At 38.8% G+C, this 24,616-nt stretch overlaps 1 long non-coding RNA gene across 3 annotated transcripts in view; it reads right to left on the bottom strand.

The window, feature by feature from the left end:
* LOC148225550 (uncharacterized) overlaps positions 1 to 24,616 on the bottom strand; it is an 86,097-nt gene that overhangs the window by 22,312 nt on the left and 39,169 nt on the right. For 2 of the 3 annotated variants that reach the window (XR_015808250.1, XR_015808252.1), the window contains one exon: positions 554 to 707. This is a non-coding gene — a long non-coding RNA (uncharacterized LOC148225550). The remainder of the gene's footprint in view (positions 1 to 553; positions 708 to 24,616) is intronic. The other variant, XR_015808251.1, reaches the window with a different exon arrangement.

Here is a 24,616-nt window from a genome sequence, read left to right as displayed (position 1 = left end):
TCACATCTACCGCATGTTCTTTCCTTCATGAGATTAAGTTATTTTGAATCTAAGCACAGTACTGTGGTTCTGAGAAGCACTGCAAATACCAGCCACAGGATGGTGTTGTCATTGAGTGCATCTCAATGAATGGAGATGTTGGTGTAAAAAAATAGTCTTTGGTGTGAGAGAAAGATTGAACTTTGCATATACTGAATAACGCATATACTGAAAAGCAGGTGAAAGCAGTGTAAAAATCCTATTTAAATCAAAATAGAAAATATTAGGAAAAGTGACGAAACTAAAAGTTAAATTAATAGGTAAGGCCAGTATTGCTTCACGAAGCTTTTAAATAACTTTTTCTCTGGCATGGATTTTTTTATCTGATTATAGAAATCCATATGTGTTGTCATTACCAAGTGCATTTGAATGATGTAAAGACCAGAAAATCTATTACTTCAAAGAGCAACATGAAAACAGAGGCTTGTAAAGTGACTTTACACTGCTTTCCCCATGCCAGGGTTTTCCAGTTTTAATACATACTCCTCCCCCCTTTTTCAGGTTGACCATGCACCTGAAACACCATCAGCAGTGTGTACATTTCCCACCAAAAAGTTCAGGTTCTTTCCTCTCATCTCTGTATCCACTGAACACACTTTTGTTCTGGCAATCCCAAAGTGCTTGGTGGGCAGGTAAGGACAGTCACTCCTTGTTGGTGCTCTCTGCTTCTGGAAGATAAGAGGGAGACAGCACACAGTCTGAGCTTTCCACAGGGACCAGCTGATTCTGTCTGTAGACTGTTTTCCCTTCTCTCACATTAACCCACCCAATATCTTAGATATTCATGTATCTCAGAATGAGGATCAGTTTACAGTTTCAACTCACTTCACTGCACACATATGTGACAGGGAAAAATTATTCCATGAAGCCCTGGCGTGAAAATTTGACTTTAGATCAGTATAGCACAGGTGAAAGTATTTGAACACATGCATTATTGGACACACTAGGTTTTGTCCTAGTATCTCATTTTCTAGTTATAAAAAAGCTTAGTGATGTCTACTGTCTACATGTCAGGTTAAAAAAAAAAAAAAAGAAAAGTGGGCACAGCCCAGAAGTACACACTTCAGAAATTCCCCCTAAATTCCTCTTATTTCATCTATCATTAACCTTGACAATAACTTAACACTGGCAACAATCCAGTCAAATCAGTAATGTAATTACTTAAGTTATTCCTTAGTCTGTTCAGAAGCACATGAGGATCTAATGTCTAACAAGATAGTTCCTAAACTGGTTCAAAAAGCTTTCAGCATTCAATTCTCAGAAGACAGAAGTACAACCTCCTTCCTGCTGTTGCAAATTTCTTGGTTTGATCCATAATCTTAATTTTCTTCCAAACTCTGACTTTTTTACACTCTTAAAAAATTGTAGAGGTATCTCATTGAGGATTCTCTTCCCTCAATATATATGATCTTAACACTATCCCTAAACTTAACTCTAACCTGAGTAGAGAAGGTCACCTGTGCTCTCGCCTTTGCCAGGCTCCCAACGAGCTCCCCATGGAGATCCTCATGCTGCTGAGAAAGCTGCACAGTCAAAAGCAAGACCAGAGCCTGCCAGTGTTCATGGCTTCTGCCCTGCTGTGTTCCACATATCCTCCCAATGTCAGAAATCCACTTGTGTTGCAGGTCCCCTTCCTCCTCCCCTGCCTGCAGAACGGCTTTGGGCTGACCTAGATTTGGCAAGCCCTTCCTGATAGTGACAACGTCTGCCTGCAGAGCAGAGCTCTGCCAGGTGCCCTTGTGTCCCAGAGCAGCTGCTGCACATGGTGGTGGCTGCCCACACACCTCCTTGCCTCTCCACTAGCCAGGAGAAATGGCCCTACCAGCCCTAGAGCTTTATATAGAGAGTAATGCAGCCTGCAGCAAACTTACAGGTGCTCTAAGACATCCTTAGAGAAACAGGGATAGCTTTTCCCTGCATGGAAAATGCTGTGTGTGCTGCACTGTGTGAGGAGGGCCTGTGGCCACAGCCCTACATGTCCCTGCTGCCCCTGCCCCAGCAGCAGCAGTGGCAGGCAGGCTTGGCTGGGGGGCAGGACAGTGCAGCATCCATGAAATCACAAGAGCATCCTGCCTGGGAGGCAGATGCCAGCCTGACAGCAAGTGCACGTGGGCAGTGCAGATGTCAGCCAGTCCCAGCACAGTGCTAATAATGCCAGGGTGGGTTGGACTCGATGATCCTTGTGGTCCCTTCCAACTCAGAAGCATAATCTGTGCATAATCTGTGACTGCATTTGAGTGGAAGTGCGGGCAACCCCTGATGTTTACAAGCTTTCCTCACCTCCACCTCCCAGCATATCCCCTCATTGTCAGTCCTTCCATTCCCGTAACTTATTTCTCTTCCACACAGACTGCTTGTCATATCCATATATACACAATGCCCATTGCTTTGGGAGGATCCAGCACCTTTAGTGCTCATTCTCTGTAGAGAAAGTTTCTCTAGGAGAGAGACATCTGCACAGCTGGCCAGTACGTGAGGGCAGGCACTGTGCTCCCCTTCCCTCAGACACTGTATCCATCACTGATGGTGAGAGAGGTCAGGCCAGTCAGGGTTGTTCTGATGCATTTTTCAGGGGCAGGAAAGAGTGAAGAGCGCTTTAAAAAAGGAGACTATTCTATGTTAGGTGTTGTCACACTTCTGTGCATGGATATCAAAAAATCCTCCAGAACCTGACATTAGGGATCTGTGTTTAGAACCTTTCTGTTTCTCATATGCATCATCTCCTCGCTTTCCTGAGACACTATGAAACCAGACATCTGGCAGAGCTAGCTTAGAGGCCTGAAACAAGGACTGTGAAAGGCAGGAGGTGCCTGAAGATCCTCCTGGTCTATGGCGCCCAAGAAAAGCTCTGTAGAATAACTCCACCTGGTTTCAAGAGCTACTGCTTTTGAACAGCACAAAACGTCACCAGAGTAGGATATACTGCAGCTCTGCAAATGCTACTGGGCAGGAACAGGAGAAGATGTTACAGGGTGTGGGGCAATATGCCTCAGCTGTGGCTGTGAGAGGGGGAGGCAAAAAGGTCCTTGCCAGATCCTGGTGATTAAGAAGGGGGATTAGGAAGGGGACAGCAGATGTCCTCAGTGTGAAGGCAGTGACAAGCCTTCCTTGCTCTTCCCTCCTGCCCACCTGGTCCTCCCTCACAGCTGCCCAGCCTGCTAGTGTGGACCACAGGGGGAGCTTTGCACTGCCCAGGATACATGGAGAGAAAAGTGAGTGTAGCTTCAGGGTTGGAAAGGCCAAGACATGAGCAGAGCACAGCCAGGGTTGGACCTGTAAATGCAGCTGCTTTTGCTGGTTGGTATGGGAAGATGTATATACTTATGAAAATGCCTGGTATCCAGATAAAGATAGTTTCTACAGATTTTTATCTTTCTGTGTGCTTATGCACTGTTATAAATTGGCCATGAGAGCATGGTTATCTACTCCAAAAGGCCAGTGTGGGCTGACTGATAAAAGAGGCATTCAGGGCATCTGAGAAGTTGCAGTGTGTGCATATGTACTGTGAAAACATGTCACAGTTTTTCCTGTTGACCATATTCATATGCAACTGTTTATGAGGTAATTTGGATTGCTTAGCAATGATGTTTGTACTTCTCAACTACAAATCTTGGGCCAGAGCCCTGCAGTGACCCTGAGGAAAGGGACACATCTGAAAACCAGACACTTAGTGTTTGAATTTAGCAAGAGCTGTTGCCCAGTCAGTTCTGGACTGGTTTCATTTCACCTGTGCACGGAAAGGCAGCTAATTGTAAAACGAAAGCAGTATAAATGGTCAGGGAATATGGTCTCTGTGGACAAAAGATACCCCATTGTAATAAAAATCTTATGGCAGACCACGCAATCTCTGGTCTTACAGCCTAAAGATTGTTTCAAGAAATCGCCTCTCATTTCTGTAGCACATGATCCATTAGTGTCAGATTGACTCCGTGGACTTTGCATGCAAATCTGGTCAAGTACTGAAAGACTTTCTGCTAACTGAAGTCTTCCTTTATATGGACTTCATAGAACAATATTCCTGCGAAACTTTCAGTGAAGGAAATCTTTCCCTGTCATAATTTCATAATTGATTGTTTTGAGTGAAACTTTCCAAATGTCATCTTGAAGTAGCACCTGGCAGGCAACCGTGAGAATGAGAGTCTAACACAGTTATAAGAAATTAGAAGCAGAGTCTTATAATGCAAAGTGCCAGGCAAGCCTAATAACAGCCTGTGTTGCTAACCCCCTATGAGAGAATGGAATATTTTTATTCACGATAATGGTTTAGCTTAAGTTGTGTAGGTGGCAGATTTTAGCAGGTGCAGAATAAATATTTCCTGAGAAATATCCCCGAAGAAATTAATTTGAATTATTAATTAAGGTGTTGTGCTAGCCAAATTAAATACAGATAATGTTAATATTAATTATTCTGCCATTTTATTGATCTCTTATACCTAGCTTTTTAATAGCACTGTAGATCCACCTCATCCTATTCCACATTCTAATGTATTCTGATTTGATAGGAGATATTACATGCAAAAGAGTGGCTTTTTGAAAGGCACCTTTCTGCCCTTCTGTAAATGTTAGTAAATGTGCATGTAATGTATGAAATAATTGTCACTTCAGTCTGGTAGGGAAGATTAAGGGAAAGATTTTACCTCTTTTGAAGTGTTTAATAAAACTAATAGCATTATATATTTTAAAGTGGATCTTTCTATAATTATCCAGGTCCTTTTGATACTAGTTGGAAACTAATCACTGCTTTCAACAGGTTTGGAGTCAGGCCCTAAACTGTTCTTACAATTTATGAAAGTCTGAATTCCATGAATAATTGAGTCATTCTTCAGAAGCAGTTGTAAATATTTTTAGACCAGCTTCTGAGAAGAAACTACGCACACACACATACACACACAAAACCCGGTGAAAGTTGTGGCAATGGTAATGCTCTGCTTTAATTCAATCTCGTGGCAAAATCTGCAGAGAAGCCATGCTTCAAACCTGCTTGCACTCATTTCTGCACTTATCACTGACATAACCTCACTACCTCTTTTCTTTTTTCTAAATAAGAGGTGCAGGAATGCTGTCTTACCTGTGAGATTGGCTGCTTATCTGATAGCGCAGAATTCCTCCTGCTACATTTGCACTATCTTTACATGGAAATAAAAGCTAGTAGATGAGCAATTTACCTGCATTGTGGGCTGTGTAATCCAGCACAATCTAATACACCAATTTACATGAACAGGCCTTGTTGGCCATATTTTCTTCGCATAATTTCATAGTCTTTTTAAACACCTTCCTATCTTGACTCTTATGTCATATCTCCAAATGTTTTCTTGCTGTGTAGGCAGCAGACCTATATTTGGCAAAAAAGGGTTGTGAATCCTAGATCCAAAACAGGATACAGAAAGGCCCGTAAAAACATAGCTGACAGATCTGAAGCAAGTCTGCATTTTGGGGGAGAGGATGAAGAGTTTTCAGCAGGAAGGCAAAGTTCTGAAATCAGTTTTCAGTTCAAGTATCTGCAAAGGAAAATGGCTACAAATCTGTAATATTCATGCTTACTTAATGCCACAGATTAACCTCATAGCTGAAAAAGGATTTTGTTAATATGAACTTTTTAGGAAGACAGAGAACTAGGTGTTTTGGGGTGGCTCCACAGAGTGGCACTGTGCTCTTGCTGCTGCTGAGCACTCCCTGCCTTGATGCTGCAGGTGGGTGACCAAGAGATGAAGGCTTTCCAAAGGGAAGAGACAGAGCAGCAGTACCAGGTTCCATGAGCAGCAGGCTAAGGAGGCACAAGGCACCCCTGCAATCAGCAGCCTCCCAGGTAAGGGCACTACTGGCACTTCGGTAGGGTTTGTGGAGTGTAGGAAAGCATTGCAGCATTCGTCTGTGGAGCAGAGATAAAGCTGTGAGAGATCTCAATCACATCTGGGGAACAGAATGGGAAAATGAATGGAGCAGGATATGGATGACAGTTCTGGAGGAGGAAGTCCTAATGGGATGCAAACAGAGGGGGTCAGGGTAAGTAAGTATTGACATATTTGCTGAGAATATGACATATAAGTATTGACATATGCTGAGAACGGATAGTTTGTCCCACACTGTGGATATGTTTAAAAGAATTAATCAAAGACTGGGAACTGCCAGTCTGTCTGTTCATAACAGCATGAACAGCACTCTTCAGAATTCAGCTAGACATCTAAGATGGAGCATGTAGGTTTTGAAGCCTAAGTTCAGGTCACTTCAGGAATTATTTTTTCAGCTTCTGCTCCTTTGAAATAATCCTTTCCAGTCTGTTCAAGGGTATACACTGAGGAATGTGTTCAAGAACTAAAATACCAGAAGAAACTGTACATGTATTTGCATCCTGTTCTCTAACTCCACACAGAGCAATGTTCTGCTGTCCTTGGGGGAAATGGCCATAGTGCAGAAAGAATTTCTTGTTGAGTCACCACATGGTGAGGTTGTAGTGATGAGGAATTAATTAGTCTATGCACTGCCGACCTGCCTGGTATTTTAATTACAATTTTTCATCTAATCATGGTATATGAAAGGAAAGCTACTTGCATTTACATTTCTAATTTTTCTAAATGTGGGTGCTGCACCAGTCATTCATGCTGATGGATTGACAGCAACTACCCTCATGTGAAAATTTGGTATGTGAGCGTTGTCATCTCTGTTCCCTTTTTGAGTTGCTAGGCATTATCCTGTGAACTTCTCCATTTCTCCTATGGCTTGTTCAGAGCTAGCACCAACATGCCAATTATATGACAACAAAAACCCCAGACCTTCAGTTCTTGCAATAGCAGCCGTTTGGCGGCAGTGCAACAATGTGTGATGGGGCATACAGAAACTCCCTGGGGAGCAGTGAGGGGGAGAGAAGAGACTGCCATGAAAAGATGTATCACAGAATTTATAGTGATTCTTATAGCTCTGCATAAGATTTTTATTTAAATGTTTAATTTACTTTAATAATTGTATTTAAATGGTTTTATTTTAAAACCACAAGATTTAAAAAAACTCAGTAGGTTCATATAGGATGTTTTCTAACTCGTGTCTGCAGAGTTGCTTGGACACAAAGGGAAAAGCAGCCAAATGTTGCTGTCCATAGTGGGGAACTTGGAGAGATGGTGGACTCACTAATGCTGGATCTTCCCCAGTGCTTCTTATTATTCAGGCCATGCCTCTTTAAATCATTGGATTTATGTTGAATTTGCAAGTTGGCAGAAATATAGAGTATCCTCATCTCATAACAGAACAGATTCTTTCACACAGTTTTCTGGAGGCTGAAAAAGGGAGTAGTATTTGTGAGATGGCAACAATAAGGCAGAAATGCCTTTGTACACAGTAGTAAGATTTTATTTCACACAGAACAGAGATTCAACACAGCAGTGAATAAGGAGAGAGGCTGCCAGTGCTCCTCTTGGTGCTGGCTTAATCCTCCACATGGCCTTTTCATGTAGCCTCTTCTGGTGCTCCCCATGATCTCAGTTATTCCTGCAAGACCTGTCAAAATTTTCCAAAAAGAAAATTCCTTTTCTAAAAGCTTAGAAAGAGCTATTTAAAATGAGAATTAATACAAATTAAAAGGAATGTACTTGATTTAAAATATCTTTTGTATATAGTATCTCTTAATTATCTTGTTTGTAAATTAAAAAACCCCAAAATAGCAAAAGCCTCTTTTCTTACGAAAGATTTTATTTAGACAACTTTTTAAATAATTCTTTTTCTCTTTTTAATAGTCTTGAACTCTCATCACAGCTTTAATTAGGATAACCTTTTATCTGTTTATGTTCTACAGTGACATTTGAAGATTGGCCTTCAGTGAGAGCTTTGGGTGATGTGTACACTGAGGCTTTGGAAACTTCTTCTGGACAAGCTGCCAGCAAACAATTACCCTTCTAAATGTCAATAAGCTAGACATCAGTTGTCAGCTTGCATCATTTCTAAAAGCCTGCTCTCTCTGTAGATTACATCAAAAGTGGAATGCAGACTTTAAAAAATAGAATTTGATTTTCGTCATGTAATAAGAATTTTTATCCCTTGAGACTTGGGTAAAGAGTGTTATACTTCAGAGACTTTAAGTTACTCTTGTACTGTTCCAAAAACAAAGATTTGTAGATAAATTTTTAGAATATTGAGCAGAGGCCCTAAAGTGTTTTTTTTTTTAATGTAAAGTTACATCAAAAAAGGATATTTACTGAGAGGAAAAATATAGAATGCCATTTTTAAAGAAATATCAGTACTAACATTGGTTTGTGTTATGGGAGCACGGATTGGAAAGTAATTGTGGCTGATGTTGAGTGCATTTAGTGATGAGACCATGTGTTTTACAGATCAAAAATACTAATGCTGAAGAAAACACACTACTTACTTTTCACTGTCACTTAGTCATTTTTTCCCATCTTGTATTAGTGAGTTAACTTTTGTATCAGAACAAGAAAATCACTAATCATTATCAGCAAGGTCTTGAGCAATAAGCTAATTTTAATTCTCTTGGTGTTAACACCGCTCCTCTCTTTTGACACATCCAATTTTTCTGGATTGGTAGGAGATGTATGTTCCTTTCAGTAATTTCCATGGCTAAGGCAGCTTCTAATGTAATCTGCCTCTTCATTGCAGGGTTATACTTGAAGAAGAAACTGCAAAGTATTTCCATTTATAAAAATATGAAAATGAATGTTGTACATGATACATAAATATATAAATGAAAAATACCTTAGAATGTGAAAAAAATAGTCCACACAGTGATTCTACCTTCCTTTCTTCCTACCTTTCCTTGCTAAAGGACACATATTTTTCTGTTATTGTCCATTCAAAGCAATTTAAAACCTCCAACAGGGCCATAATCATAGAACCACAAAATGGTTTGGGTTGGAAGGGACAATTAAAGATTGTCTATTCACAGCTCTGCTGCTGTGGGCAAGGACACCTTCCACTAGACCAGGTTGCACAAAGTACCATCCAGCCTGACCTTGAACAATGCTGGGATGGGACATTCACAATGAAGATATCAGACCCAGTTCTCTGGATACAGACTGTAAAATCTTAGTTAGCTGCTTACCAGCTACAACACACATTTACAAACAGCTCCATTTGCTTTTGATGCTGCTGCTCCTGCAGAAACTTCATTGTCTGTGTTTAGAATTTGTGCTTGGCTTTGTCCTCTTTGGGTTTGATGGAGAAAGTAAAGATCACTGTGACAATCTTGTCATTAGATCCCCCACCAACTCACACCTCTGGAATGAAACACTCCCTTTCCCACTCCCTCTTCATCTCCTCCATGTACTTTAAATGATATTAAATTCAGAGCTAAGAAAGATTTGCCCCAGAGATACATAAAGCACTTATAATAGTATTTCAAAGATTTATACTTGAATCTATAATCTATGACAGAAGCCCCTCATATATCTACTCTCGATCACAGCACTTTACTTCGGAGTGTGTCTGATAGACAAATTGATCAACTCTTCTATTCCAAGCAAACTTCTATATCCCTTTTTAGGTTCTCTTTTTCTTTGGCCTTTATCACAACCATAGAGTTGTCCATCTGGTAATAAAATACATGATGGGAGATGGGGAGATCCCTTTAGTATTGACTCTCTTTGCAGAGCTTGGAAGTCATTTAGTGGTTAATTAGAGATATGCTACTGATGTAAAGTTACTAACTTGACTTACTACCAACCTTCTCTTTGCCTTACAGAGTTTTACCAAGTGTAATGGATGTAGCATGTACTGACATAAGTATTTACACTACATATCAGAAATATTGTTAATATGATTGTTACCACTAGCAGCCAATCAACGGATGAGATGAAGAGCTTCATCTTAGTAAACAAAAAAAATGCATAATACAATACATTTGTCTTATTGTTGGCTGCTTTTCTAATACAGACTTTTTCTCTCTGCCACATCAAGTAATCTCTGTTAGTCTCTTTTTACTTAAGCCAAAGAGAATATGAAAATTGCTTGTTTGCATCTTCCACTGTGCAATGGCTTAGCCCACCTGTCAACTCAGCCCCACACAGCTGGTTGCTGACTCCCCCCTGGTGGGGTGAGGGAGAGAATTTAAAGGGTAAAGATGAGAAAACTCATGGGTTGAGATAAAGTTTAATAAGTAAAGCAAAAACTGTGCATATAAGCAAAGCAAAACAAGGTGTGCATTCACTGCTTCCTGTGGGCTGGCAGGTGTTCAACCATCCCCAGAAAACCAGGGTTCCATCACAATTAGTGGTGTTTTAGGAAGAAAAACAACATTACTTGAACATCCTCCCTTTCTTCTTCTCCAGATTTAAATGCTGAGCATGATGCCATATGATCTGGGAAATCCCTTTGATCAGATGGGGTCTGTCACAGCTGTGTTCCCTTCCAAATTCTTGTCCACCCCCAAACACATTGCTGGTGGAGTGGGGTGAGAAGAAGAAAAAGTCTTGACTCTGTGCAAGCACTATTCAGCAATAACAAAAACATCTCTGAATTATCAATACTGTTTCCTGCACAAATCCAAACCACAAGCCCATATCAGCTTCTATGAAGAAAACTGACATTATACCAGCCAATACCAGCACATGCTGTGTGAAGAAACTAATGCTAAAATGATGTGGCTATGATGTCTTGCAATTGGATTTGAATTCTACAGTAATCATTCATCTTTAGTAAGCTAAAACATAGGCAGCAAGTCAAGACAGTGATCAAGACTTCACTATAGTCAGGAGATGGAGGGTGGGTGATTCCTCCCACCTCTTTTAGACATAAGCTCAGAATCAAATGAAGCACACTCTGGAGGTGTATCCAGTCACCCATTGCATTGGAAACATAGATATGCAACTTAGATACAATACTTAACTTTTCGATTTCTAAAGTTAGATAAATCCAATTCAAACAGCTTGCTCATGACTGTTGAACAACCTGAATTAACTCATGTGAACATAAGTGGAACCTTACCATTGATATCCATGGGACCAAACCCATATTCAAACATCAATATAGTTATTGTAGTGTGTTAATGTCTTATGCTAACAGTTGTGCTAATGATAGTGCTGATACTTGATCACTGAAATTACTCAAGAGTTAAAATTGGTTGAAAATTATTTCTGAGGATGGCTTTCCTGTTGACCCCTAAATCTCTATTTCGTTGCCCTTCTTTCATTATCAGACAGCTTACTGCTCAGAAAGAAATGTATTTTCCATTTTAGATTTGTATAGACTAGATTAGATCACCTCCATTGACAAGCATTATGAAACCAGCATAGTTACCTACTGAGTATTGACTGAAAATTTTACTTGTAACTGATTCATCTCTTCATGTGTTCCTAAGCACTTATTAAAAAAAAAAAATAGGCCTAAGGCAGATCAAATAGAAAAGGATAGAAGGGATTCAGAAGGCTCAAAGTGAGAAAAGGTTATTCCCAAAAGCCCTCTGAAATGGCAGTCTTCAAGTCTTCAGCACTGAACTGAAAGTTATTATCTATTTGCAAACAGAGCTTGGAGCACGCCAACAGGGAAATGGTCTCTCCTCTGTAGGGATTAGTCTACATCCCAAATAAAACCTTGTTTCTTAAATTACACTTGTCTTATGAACTAGGAATTTTCAGCTCTCTTTCTGCATTCCTTTTGCATTTGTGTAAGTTATCCTAAGTGTTGCTATGGTGTGCAACAGGCTGGCACAGCATTGATTGCAGCGATATTGCTCTAGCAGCTGACCTTACTCAAAATGTTCCAACACTCAAGGTATTTCTGAGCATGCATAAAACATCATTTAGACTTGACATATTTTTTATGATATCTCCCTGTAGGTTGTGCATTCACTGTCTAACATTATGAATTATAGGCTCAGGATGACAAAATTTTTGGAAACAGCTTGGTTTAAAAACAGAGTACTTTTTGTTGAACAACCCCTCCTGAAAATCCACATTTTTTTTAGTATCTGGAGATATTCTTTATGATAGAACAGATATGTTCTATATTCATTAAAGATTTTTGCAAGTCAGTATGCATCACTTTACTTTACACATACACTTAATTATATAATTTGTACAAAACTCTTAACATCTCTTCTTTTGGCTTATCTTCTGCTGTTCTTACCCATTCCTCATGTAACTCAGACATTTTGTACTGCACTATTTAATTTATATTTTTTTATGTTAACTTACATTCAGGCTGTCATAGTGTTACTGCACTGCTACCTAGCATCACCTTAGAGTCATGACATAAGTTGAAACTAGAGTTGAAACGTCCTCAAACTAGACATTCTCTCATTTAACTATTTTAAATTCAATTAACACCCAATCACATATATTCTCCTAGTGATAAGTTTAGCTACAATTATATCACTTTCAGAGACAGCATTTGAGCCTCTGTTCTGCATAGCCCAAGAGAATTGGCTATACTAAGGAGGACCATCTTCTCTTTTACCTATTCAAACTGCATTATTTTGTATAGAAAATTTGCTTATTACACTGGGGCAGGATAGAAGATAGGGGTAAAAGAGAGAGAGGTTGTATCTTATTAGTTAAGACATCATTTAGTGGGTGCAAATATTGGTGATGGGTTGCAATAAATAAACTTAAGAGAAAAACCTGCTTATCTGATACTGTTATCTAATTTAGCGTCCTAAATATTTGGCTTACTGGACTTACCCAGGGTGTGATTTCAGATGCATTATTTGAGTCATACAAATCTGAGCACGATTACCTAACCTTTGAAAACGTTTCCTTGTGGGGGCCACTTCACTGGATTAAGGCTCAGCAGACATTCGAATCTATATTCTGTGTTAATTTGGCTCTATTACCACTGCAGTGATGACAAATATTTTCAACTTTGGCCATAACCCATAGGGAATTTTTATATTAAAGAAAGTCAGTAAACTATGAACCTGCATCCAATAGCTATGTCTGTCCTAAAAGTGTTTATTTTTCCCCTATTTTTTTTTTTAAGGTGTAACACTTGAAAAGGGTACATTAGTTTTGATATTTTAGGATCAAAGGCCTTACTCAGCCATCTCCAGTGAAACAAAATATTAATTGAAGGAGCCCTCCAGCAAAAACATAGTAATATACCTTTCAAATCTGCAGAGGAGGTGGCTAACTTTAGTATTCATAGATTTCCTAGGAATGTTGACTTTTCTCTCTCTTTTCACATTCATGATCAAAGAGTCCATAAAGCTTCAGCTTATGAAGAGAGATTAGCCTCTCTCTTTCTAGGCAGTACCATATGCATTGGCAAACTTTGGCCTGGATTTGTAATATTTTTTAAGGTGAGCAATTGACTGACTCATAAATGTTGGGGACTGCTCATAGCACACTAATAAAAGAAGACTCCCCAGCTGCCAGAAACATCAAATTTTGACAAGATGCAAGGCAAATGTGAGACGTCTCTGTATCTCCTACCATGCAAAAGGGCTGAAGTGCTCTCTCACCACTCCCAGTGGGAGTCTCTGGATATTTTGTCACTATTGTAGCATAAGTTGTGTTTTACAGCAACTACAGGACACAGCTGGTATGATTCAGCCTGCAGTCATTTGAGATGCTGCAGGCTTTCTGAGATATCTACATGAGGCTGGCAGAAATTGCTCTGCAGCTGGTACAGCAGACCACCACCCTTCAGAAGACATAAAAGGCAGACAGGAAAGATACCTGTGGCATCTCAAATGACAATACACACTCTTGCCTGGACAACTGAATCATACCCAGCAAGCCAAGGCAGGAACATTGCAGGAATTAACAAAACTTCAAAGTGTACTGACTCACTGGTTTACAGTGCTGTTTTAAGGGTATGTTCTGATTTAATAGCCTTATTTCAACATGTTTTAAATGATATATGAAGTGATAAATCCAAATCACTAGAGGCATGGATGTTTTTTGTATCATTATGCTGTTCCATGCAGTTAGTTTCCCTACTTGTTGCAACCAATCACCAAGCCCCATCTCCACCCTCCCAGTAATTTCCAAATGAAGTATTTTAAAGTATTTATGAGATATTTATCTTTATTTATTCCACTCTTCATCTTTGCAGGGCCTTGATCTGGAAATCCTCTATTTCCTGTAGCTGGAATAAAGTGTATAAGCAAATTGCCTACACAACTTCCCTTATTACATGTCATTGTTAAAAATACAGTTAAGTGCAACATCATGTAAAGAGATAGGAGTAGAAATACTCATAGTTCTGAAATTAAAATATTTGAAGCATTTTTTCCGGTTTTTTAGTTCATGTAAACAGTACAAAATGTTAATATCAACAATTAGCTGGGTAGACCTGGCAACTACCCCAGACAAGGTATAAGTGGAGTACAAAGATGGATTGAATATCTTTCCACAGTTTCTCCCAGCACTGTTTTCTTCAATTCAAATAAATGACATAAACCAATATGGAAAGCTTTACATTAGTCAAATAGTATATTTGCTTTACTGTAATTGCAAATATTTGCAATCTTTAGAGGAAAGAATAACAGCACTGTTAATAACTACTGATCATAATTAAGCATCTGGAAACACGTTTGGATTGAAACCCTGACTTAAAAGAAACCAAGATATCACCTCCAGTTCTTTCATGTTCACTTATGCATTTGGACCTCAAGAGGAGTCAACTAATGCTTCAAAGTTATTTTAAAAATTCAAGCTGATAGTATTTGAGTATATCTGGCCTGCTTCACATCGACATTTAATTTTGCTCTTCTGTCTTTAGATATACATTGTCATATTTCTTTATCTGTTTTCATTTGAAATGTGCATTAGTCATAGTACCTCTTTAAAAAGAACAGGTCATCTGGCTTGATGATTAATGCCTCTCATCTTCAATAAAAGCACTAAGAATACTAAAATCCTCATCAGACTAATTAGTAAGAATGCCCTTGAGCCAGCTGCAAGTCTTGGTGAGGATCTATCATGAGTTCACAGAACTGCTATGTCTGATCTTTTTAGTTAATTCTTTTAAGTAATATCTGGACATTCAATGGAGATCACAGACACAGAAATCACTGGCTTGGGACTATTAGTACTTTTTCCCCATATAGTTAATTTCAATGCACTGCGTTCATCCCAGTTTTCATTAATGAAATTTGCGCATATGGAGCTGATTGTATGGCAATGTAACAAATACTGGCCAAGGAAGAAAAATAGCCAAATATAAAATACTTAACAAATTGAACAGGAAAGCAATGAAGAGATCACAATCTCCTTCCAAAGACCTGTATTTTGCCATATAGGGAAAAATAAATAAAGGCACAGTGGTCAATATATTTTTGGTTTTGCTTAAGAAGGATTGTATTGTGCTTTAATAACTTTTCTGAAGTTTGAGTCAATCCTTTCTTTTATTTACTTTAGTCTTCCTAACATTATTACTGAAGTACTATTATTCCTATTTCAGAATGATATAATTTACCAATGAGTCAGAGTCATAGTTCCATATAGCCTTTTATTGTTAGCATACAATCAAAACAATTAAGATTTGCTTGAAGACAGAGCAACCAATCCATATTTACCAGTGTCAGCTTACTTCCCAGGTCACTTCAAGGCTTGATTTACCACTATTTAAGTCAGTATAAACACTTCAGGAAATGATAATGAGCACAAGTCTGCATTAAACAGTTCTGGATTTTTTTGTCATGAGCTGTCTTTTTTAATTTTTTCCCCAATTACAAAGTTTTGCCCAGAGCTGAGATACTGGCATTTCTGAGAAGCAGCACAGGATTCATGCTCGAAAACTGCAATCTTATTCTACTGTTGATTAACAGCATTCCACAAAGCGAAGTCCAGTGAGATTTATTTTACTCATCAATATTTAATGGTGTTATTAAGCTTCAGGATCAGCACTAAGGCATGTCTTCTATCCTGAAACCCACACTCCTCAAATCCTAAAATCCATATTTTCACACATCATCTTATTTGTAGCTGTGGAAATTATTCTATACGCCCAACATGCTTTATGATTTCCCAGTTGCACACTGTGAGATGGAATCATAGAATAGTTTGGGTTGGAAGGAACTTTAAAGATCATCTAGTTCCAAACCCCCTGCCATGGGCAGGGACACCTTTCACTAGATCAAGTTGCTCAGAGTCCCATCCAATTTGGTCTTGAACACATCCAGGGGTGAGGTATTCACAGCTTCTCTGGGCAACTTGTTCCTGTGTCTCATCACATTCACAGTAAAGAATTGCTTCCTAATATCCAATTTAACCTACTCTCATCTAGTTTAAAGCCATTACTTCTTGTCCTGTCACTACAAACCCTTGGAAAAAGTCCCTCTCCAGCTTTCTTGAGGCCCTCTATAGGTATTGGAAGGTGCTCTAAGACCTCCACAGTGAACAATAGGACCATTGTTTTTACTACAAATGAACCATTTAACTATATCTGCCTTACTGTCCTCAGAACGTTGAAACATTCTTCTTCCTTTCTCTCTGTTAGGGCCCAGTCCACCCTGGAATTTCAGGGTTGAAATTTCAATTCCTGAAATCTAGATAGGTAGATAGAATTTCATTACAAGCTTTGTTCACAGAACAAACCTATATTCTCCTACATGAAGTGCCTAGTTTCCACTTGTTGTTTGTTACTTGGCTGTTTCCAGTATCAGCAGAAACACTGACAATGACACAAGAGCTCAAAGACACGTAAAACTCCAAGAAAAGGGTTTCTCTGCCCTTCTTGCTGCCTTTCCCCTCACAACTGTACAGACTAAATAGCTGAATAGCACCTGCAGATTGTGCCAGGCATTCCTGACACCTTCACAGAAATATCTTTTCTGCTTTTGTATTCAGTAGGCTTACTACAATAAAATATGAAAAGTGATTTCAGCAGTGTCAGTGGGGTGACTTCACAGTAAAATTATTTCATCATTAGTTGACAATTCCAAACAGAGATGTATTTGAATAGGAAAGCAAGAATGACAGCTCCATCCTTTGACTTGCTGAGAAGCAGATCCTTTAAGATGCTGCTCTACTCTCAAAAGCAGTGCTGCAAATAACAGCATTGTGGGTTCTATTCTCTTTCAGAGATCTCCTTAACAAAGAGAGGAGACTTGTAAGTACAAGATGCTTCATCTTATGCCTCTTTTCAGAAGGGAAAGACAAATTGTACAGTGACATACATCCAAGGGTTAAAAGTATTAATAAACTCCTTTGTGTTTGCAATAGATAAAAAATTACTTGGCAAAAAAAAAAAAATCCAGTTCATTTTCTTAAGAAGGTGTCAGCTCTGAAGCATTTATACCAGGCAGAATGTAATGTGGCCATGATCACAACCAAAAAACGTACAGAATACACACAAAAAAATAAATTACGGTTTAATAGGTTGTATTTGCAAATAAAATTAACTATTCAAACCAAATAGACTTGAACATATGACCTGTTTGGAAATGTGGTTTTAAAAGATGAAAATGATAGGTAACAGTTTCAGCGCAAGTCCTGAATTTCTGTTGTTTAAGAATCTACAAATCTCTCAGCAGCTCCCTATAGAAGTAACTTTTGTGACTGATTATCTTTAATTATGTACCTGTAATTATATTTTGAGTCCACTGAAGAAGGGATTACAATTTTTATACCTGGTTCAAAGCTAAGATATGAACACAGTATCTTTTATCAGGACCTAAATTTTACTGTTCTTTTCCAGAACTGTTTAGTGATATTTCCAGCATGTTACTCTGCCAGTACTGTTTACATTATATAAATATGTTTGTGTGTGTCTAGATATGTTTGCGGGGTGATTTTTCTCCTTCTAAAATTTATGCTTTGGTGGTTTTTTTCAATTTCTATCCTCAATCACTAGTACATGATCCTTTGTAGAGGATGGATGTCACAAATGGTTAACAGTTTTGCCTCAATGCTTTTGCTTTACTATTTGTCATGCCCAAAGTCCTGGCCTAGCAGACACATTAGGCGTCTTGGTTAACATACTAATAATGTTATAGTTTTGGTTTTCCAGTTTAAACATACTTATTTTCTGTTGTGAGACAGAAGCAGGAGCAAAAGTAAGGCAGGTCTAAAACTTAAAAGGGTATAAAAAGAAATTTATTAACTACACAAATAAAAGAAAACAGTAAATTCAGAATGAGATCTTTAGACCACTCCCTCTTTCCTCTTCCTGTTCTTTCTTAACAACAAGATACAAAGACACTTCAGTCAGCTCTTTACTTAAATAATCTTACTCAGTTTACTTCAGAGAGAGGAGCTTCTTCTTGTTTGGCTATAGGGATTTCTTTCCCAAGAGTGGAAGGAAACAGTTTTTCTTTGACTTCACTTTTGCAAGTATCAGCCACCCAGGAATCTGGAATCGTGGCACTCTTCCCAACTTCACAGCCTTCCCAGAGCTGTGCTTGTGGGCCATGTTAAACTCATGCGGTATTTACTTTTAAGAATGAACTGTTCCAAAGCAAAAGTTCTCTTTATCTCTTTGTTTCCTATTCATGCATCATTCTCAGAAAACTGAGATCCCCTTTTTTTCCTCGGGGCAAAGATTTTTAACACAGGTGGTTTTGGTCAATTGATCTATCACATGGAACCCTCCAACCTTCTAAGTTTTTCTCCACGGTTTATAGGAATTTTCAGTTCATCCCTGCAGCTTGCAAAAGGATTTTCAGTCATCTTCACGGCATTTTTTCACTCTCCTTCCATTTAAAAAACTTGGCTCTTGCTTCACTGACTTTGGAGTATTTCCCTTTTCCCCCCCCTCATTCAAAGGAGGGTTGGAGGTCAGTAAGTCTTATCCGAGCACTAGAGAGTTAAAGTTTCACACTGAAGTTACAGCAGCTGGGCCAGGCCCAGGTCACACTGGGTGAGGGGCAGCTGAGATCTCAATCAGCCTTTCTGGGGCTCAGCTGCAGCTGAATCATGGTTTTAAAATGTTAAGATTTTTGCTAAGGGAAGAAGTAGTTTCCATGACCAAGATGTAAGTTAGGGAGGTAAATGGTAGGTTAATAATTACTAGATGCTTAGGCTAGAGCCAATTGTCATAATTATCTGCTGTTATAAATTTACGCACAGAAGAACATAAAATATGTAAAATGTTAACTATGAAGCACGGGGCCTTGGATCGTGCCAGAGGGTCACCGAGACCTGATGAAGACTCTCCTGACTTCATCCTTTGAGACCACTGACCCATTTCGAGACCACCGACCCAATTCAAGAGAAGAACTGTGCACGTGTGAAGGACTAATGGGCTCATTTTAATATGGGGTGGGGATGGGACGTGTTGGGGTTATGCATATGTAATGTATGTAAGATTTTGGAGAATAAATAGATGGCAAAGAACCTTGTTCGGCGCGGTCACGCCTTTCAGAGGTGACTCCCGTGCTGCCCGCCAGTGAATAAACATACCACTTTCTAACTTTAATTAGTTAGAGGGTCTTTGTCTGTGATTATACCGGTTTTTTTTAATGATTCACAGCCCCACACTGCCATGGCCACCCCTGCTCCCCAGACAGGCCCGGCTGCCTCCCCCCAGGCCGTGCGGGGCTGGGTGGGCTCGGCCCCTCCGAAGCTGCTCGGATCCAGCAGCAGGAGCCGGGCACCCTGAGTGGCGGGGGAGGAAGCCGGGCTGAGGTCTCATCAATGAGCCTTTCCTCCCTCCCGGCCATCGCGTCCCTTGGTTTGTGAACGCGGCCCAGCGGCCTCCCGAGCCCCCCAGCACGGGAGGGAAGCCGGGAGGTCGATATTACCGGACCAGCTACTGGAAATAAAAGAGAGCTTTTTCCCGGGTTACCTTCTTCAAAATGTGTGTTCAAGGAGCAAAGTAACTTTCTCCGATTGGTTTTTCAGGCTGTCAATAACCAAGCCAGCCTTCAATTAGTTCCATCAACTCGCAAAGGAAGTTCTCATAGAGAAAAACCTCTCTGAGTCTATCCTCCCCTAAGTGTAACCAGCACATAGGCAAAACATCCTTTCTAATTAGCCATTTAATCCCAAGCAAGACCTCCCATTTTACATGACAATTACATATTAGAGTTATATATTTTCCAATTTTTCTTTTCTCAGTTGTTGTTACTTTTCTAATCACAAATATTTGCAGCATATCATTAATCTCTCAAGAACAGTATTTGTTATATTTCCACAATGCAGTGTAAATAAGATATCATTTATGGTAAAAAAATCCACAACACAATCACTGAATTATCTGAGAACTTTTGTAACCTATTCCTCGCACAGAAGGAATCCAGTGCTTAGGATAAATTGAGGGGGTTGCTGATAACATTCAGGAAGCGTGCATGGGAAGTCACAATCCCAGCTCTCCAGCCCACTGCCTAACATATTTCTAATGCCAAATGAATATTTTAATACTTAGGTGACTATGTAAACTGAGCAAACAATATGCAAATCACCCATCTTCCTCATTTTATGGAGAAGATACTGGCAGTCTCATTCTAATGCCAGTCATGGCTTCATTCTCTTCACATATATAATTTGTATCTTCTGCATTTGAATTCTGGAGATGTTTTGCTTTAGTTAACATTTTAATTCATTATTTTGTTTCTTCAAGAGAAATAAGAAATTAGGATTTTGCTTCAGAATGTTTGGACAAGGCACTTTTTTTAATATTGTTTGGTTTTAGAGACCAGAATTTAAAAAATCAATGTCCATTTTACTAATAAGCAGTTGAAAGAAGACAAATAAGCAAAGCAAGGGTAATAATTAGCCTGGCTCCCACCTAATTTGAGCTTTGTTGATTTTCTAAGGAAGTAATGTGTTAATTGCTGTGTCTCTTACCTCACAGATGTTATACTAGTCAACTAGAATCCAGCTAAAAATACCCAGATCCATTGGACTTACTGAGTTTCCCAAACAGAGCAGACCTTGGTCCTACAACGCTTCCTGATTTCTGACACCCTTATGAGAAGTGCAGTCAATCAGTAACACATGAGCTAAGTAGGACCTAAGAACAACCAGTGCTTGGTCTGATAATTCAGCTGTTCAATCTCCTCTTATCTCCAACATCATTTTATTTGGAAGGGTGAAAAGATGAAGGCAAAGAATAAAAAAAATTCTAATAAGTGCTGAGGCACATTTTCACAAATTCTCCACTCTTATAGAACAGAAACTACATGGGAAGAAAACTTAATCTTCTTGCTTCATGATAGGAAAGAATAAACTTTTGAGGGGATGCAAACTTCTGTTTCTCTCCACTAAGTGAAGAGACAAAGTTTTCGTTTGCTCTTTCTCTGCTATGGAATGGTTCTGCATACTTTCACTCCTTTGGATGAAGGATCAGACTTTAGTGCTTAAAATTTCTTTGATAATGTGATATAAAATTACGTTTTGTCTTGTTTCCTCCAGACTAGTGGAGAGAAATGAATGGTCAATAAATTAATACGTAAGTTTTAATTTGCACTTTTATTGAAAAAAAAAAATCTGGTCTTAGGTTCTGTACATTTGTCCATTAAAATAGCTAAACAGATTATCATTAAATGCTTTCTGCATAAAATAATTGTACTTACAAAACTGTGTGGAAATGAACTTTGTCCTTTTGCCCATCTTGAACTTTGTTGTTGTTGCTTCATTAGGGTATTATTCCTTGTGACTAACAGAATTTTCCAATTACATGTGGTATTGTCTTCCTCTAGTGGCTATTTGAACACTCAATCAATATTACTTTCACTGGGAGCTATACAAATCCTGATGCATTTTAGAGTTTGGAACCATTATAGTCAAATCTTGATGAATAATTTCTGCCAACAAAACCCAATTAAAAAAAGAGAAAAGTATGTATTTTCAACATAATATAAAAATGAACAGTAAGCTATGCCTAAAAAGGAAATTTGTGCTATTATCTGATATTGAAAAACTACCCTGAATTCCCATTTCCTTGTTTTTAAATATATTGGGACTAATTCTACTGTGGTCACCAGCTGATGCCTTGGACCTGCACACAGGCAAAAGAGAAACTAGGAAGGGCTGTTAATTTCATAATTCTCTGAATGCCAACTATCATGACATTTCTATCTGGTAGAACAATGCACATTTCTGAGTATATGGATTTACACTCTTGTCTGGTAATACCATTTTTAGATTATTTTTGTCTAATCTTTGCCAAGATTTACTCTTGGCAGAGTGCAATTGAGCATTTGTACACATGAAAAATAAACTGCAACCATCACTTGCCCTTTTAACATTTGTAGTACATTATGGCATGATGTCTGCTATATTCACCAGACACATACACAATCTGTTTGTGACAGAGCACTGTAGATGAGATTGGTAAGGATTGGGAAGGAAGTTGCCATTTTGGTCTGTTCCAGACTTTGCATACCCATCCTAAGTGTAGAATATATTGATTGAAAGATTCTGACATTTCACTTTCTATTACAGCAGCTGTTTCCTAAATGACAGCCAGTAAACATGACCAGTGCCCTCCAGATATTTACAGCCTTCAAATTTTCTAATGGCTCATTATACATTCCCCACATACTGTGTTGGCTATGGGATCTCTAAAAAGTAAGATATGGCATTACATCAGCCACTTAGAAAATCCTGCTATGACTCCATGACAGTAAGAATATTACTAAATCCCCAGTAAGAATATCACTATTTGTTCCTTGAGTTTCAGCACTCACCTCTCAAGGTGCTGCATACCTTCACCCTGCTTGAGTTGGAGACATGCAGCCCACTAGGGTAAAGTTTAGCTGCATCATTGGACCGGTGGGAAGCCTTGTAAAGTTAGATCTGCACATTGAATTGACGTTGTTCAATGGAAGGTGTCCTAAACCCACAAAAGTTACTCCTATTATTCCATCCATGTTACATAGGATCCCTTTAGCTGAAGTCTAAAACCCTTTTGCCAAATAGGTTTCTGTATCCTACATTAAAAAGTTCTATTTAAAATCTAGGAAATATTTTCCTTGTTTACCTAATGCAGATCTCCTTTTTCTAAATGTCTACTGGTCACTTCTCACTTCACAATGGCGGAATCCAGAAATATCATAAGAAATGGAGCTACTGAATCATTCTGGATATTCAAAACATAATTTAAGTGCTTTCCCTCACTAATTAAAATAAATTTTTCTAAAGAAATACTCAAGGTATATATCTCTGGCATCACAAGGCAACAAGTAATGGGTACTTATGAAGCCCCAGTTGATGTGATGCATGGCCCAGTGGCCCCTGCACCTGGAGCTGACAATGCAGTACATTTGTCTTTGATCTTTAAAACATTTAGCACTTGCTTCCCTGGAGTGATTACTGCAAAACTGAAGATGATTCAGTGTTCCTTTTGATAAATGGTTCTTGAAAGCCCAAGACATGCTCTGTCTGGAAGAATTCACAACCATCTGCTGGGAAGCTAATGTATTCATCTCGCACATACAAATGGCTCTGTGGATGATGTTTCACTGCTTTGCACTAATATGACTTTATTGGCATTGAAATCAACCTGCACCACTGCAAAAATGGAGTTATAATCTGGCCCATGGATTCCATTTAATGACACAAACTCCTCAATTACAGCAGCAGTAAAACATGTGAGAAGAAGGAATTCCTGTAGTCTCTTCCTTCTAATTTTTCCTTTACTAAAATTTGCATTTGTCTCATATAGAAGAATAAACCTAAAAGACTATGCTTCTTTCTTTTTTTGCCTTCTGCCCCCTCCTTTCCTCCTCCCCCCCCCCCAGTCTAATCCAACTCCTTTGGTTATTCCTAATTGTATACATAATTTTGTAACTGAATATGGATAGTTTTTAAATGGGCTAGGAAATCCCTCATATATTTTCCTCACTGACATAGGGATAAATGTTTCTGAGGGATATGTATTATTTTTGATTGCATGTTGGTGATGGATATAGTTTTCTTCAAGCTACAGAGATTGTACTATTTCACCAGTGTCATCTGTCTCTGAGACTTGCCTTCTATGCTCAAGAAAATGTATGGAAAAAGCTGAGGCTTACACCTATGAAGTGTGACATACTTCAGGTATCTTTCACCCCGAGAAAAATCTCATGTGAGTCCCTTACATCGACTCTCTTGAAGTCACTGGAAAGAGCCTATTGACCTCAAGGGTGCAACTTTGGATTTGAAACTGATGCAGAATCCAAATCTGCTGTTTCAAGCCTTCACTTAGTAAGAGTCACATGAATTATAAAGTCAACATTTTCAAAGCCAGTGATGCAGAGATCATGAACTCCTTTTCTGATGCCTCATCATATCAGATCCTTGGTTTACAGTCACAGCAATTCCACTGAAGTCAGGGAACCACCTTGGCTGTGGGATGACACAGGTGTAATTGGAAATAATACTAAGTGAGACAATGTGTTTAATAATTGTAAACCAATTAACTTACAACACAACCAGGGGCATATGTTTGGGCTTGTGAGTCCATAAACATCAAAGGACACAACTTTTTATGCTGCAATGAAATTAATTTAGACTCAGAGTCAATGGGCAATTTGGCCCCTCTGGAAATCCAATAGCTATTCCATAATCTCTTTGCAGTTTAGGTAACTACAGCTTAATATCTAATTGGTGTTGTTTACATATCTTTTTGTGGTTCTAATAAATCATAGTACCATTTCAATCATCAGTATTTCTGGATAATTTTCCAGTTAATTCCCAGGAATTAAGCAGGACTGAAGATTTCATGAAATAGCCTTTAGCCACTCCCTAATTTCTTACTGTAGTCAGGT

This window comes from Sturnus vulgaris, chromosome 1 (genome assembly GCF_052056855.1).
Source record: "Sturnus vulgaris isolate bStuVul1 chromosome 1, bStuVul1.hap1, whole genome shotgun sequence".
Lineage (NCBI taxonomy): Eukaryota > Metazoa > Chordata > Aves > Passeriformes > Sturnidae > Sturnus > Sturnus vulgaris.
Note: the sequence above shows the minus strand (reverse complement) of the source record. Positions and strands in the feature narration are given on the sequence as shown.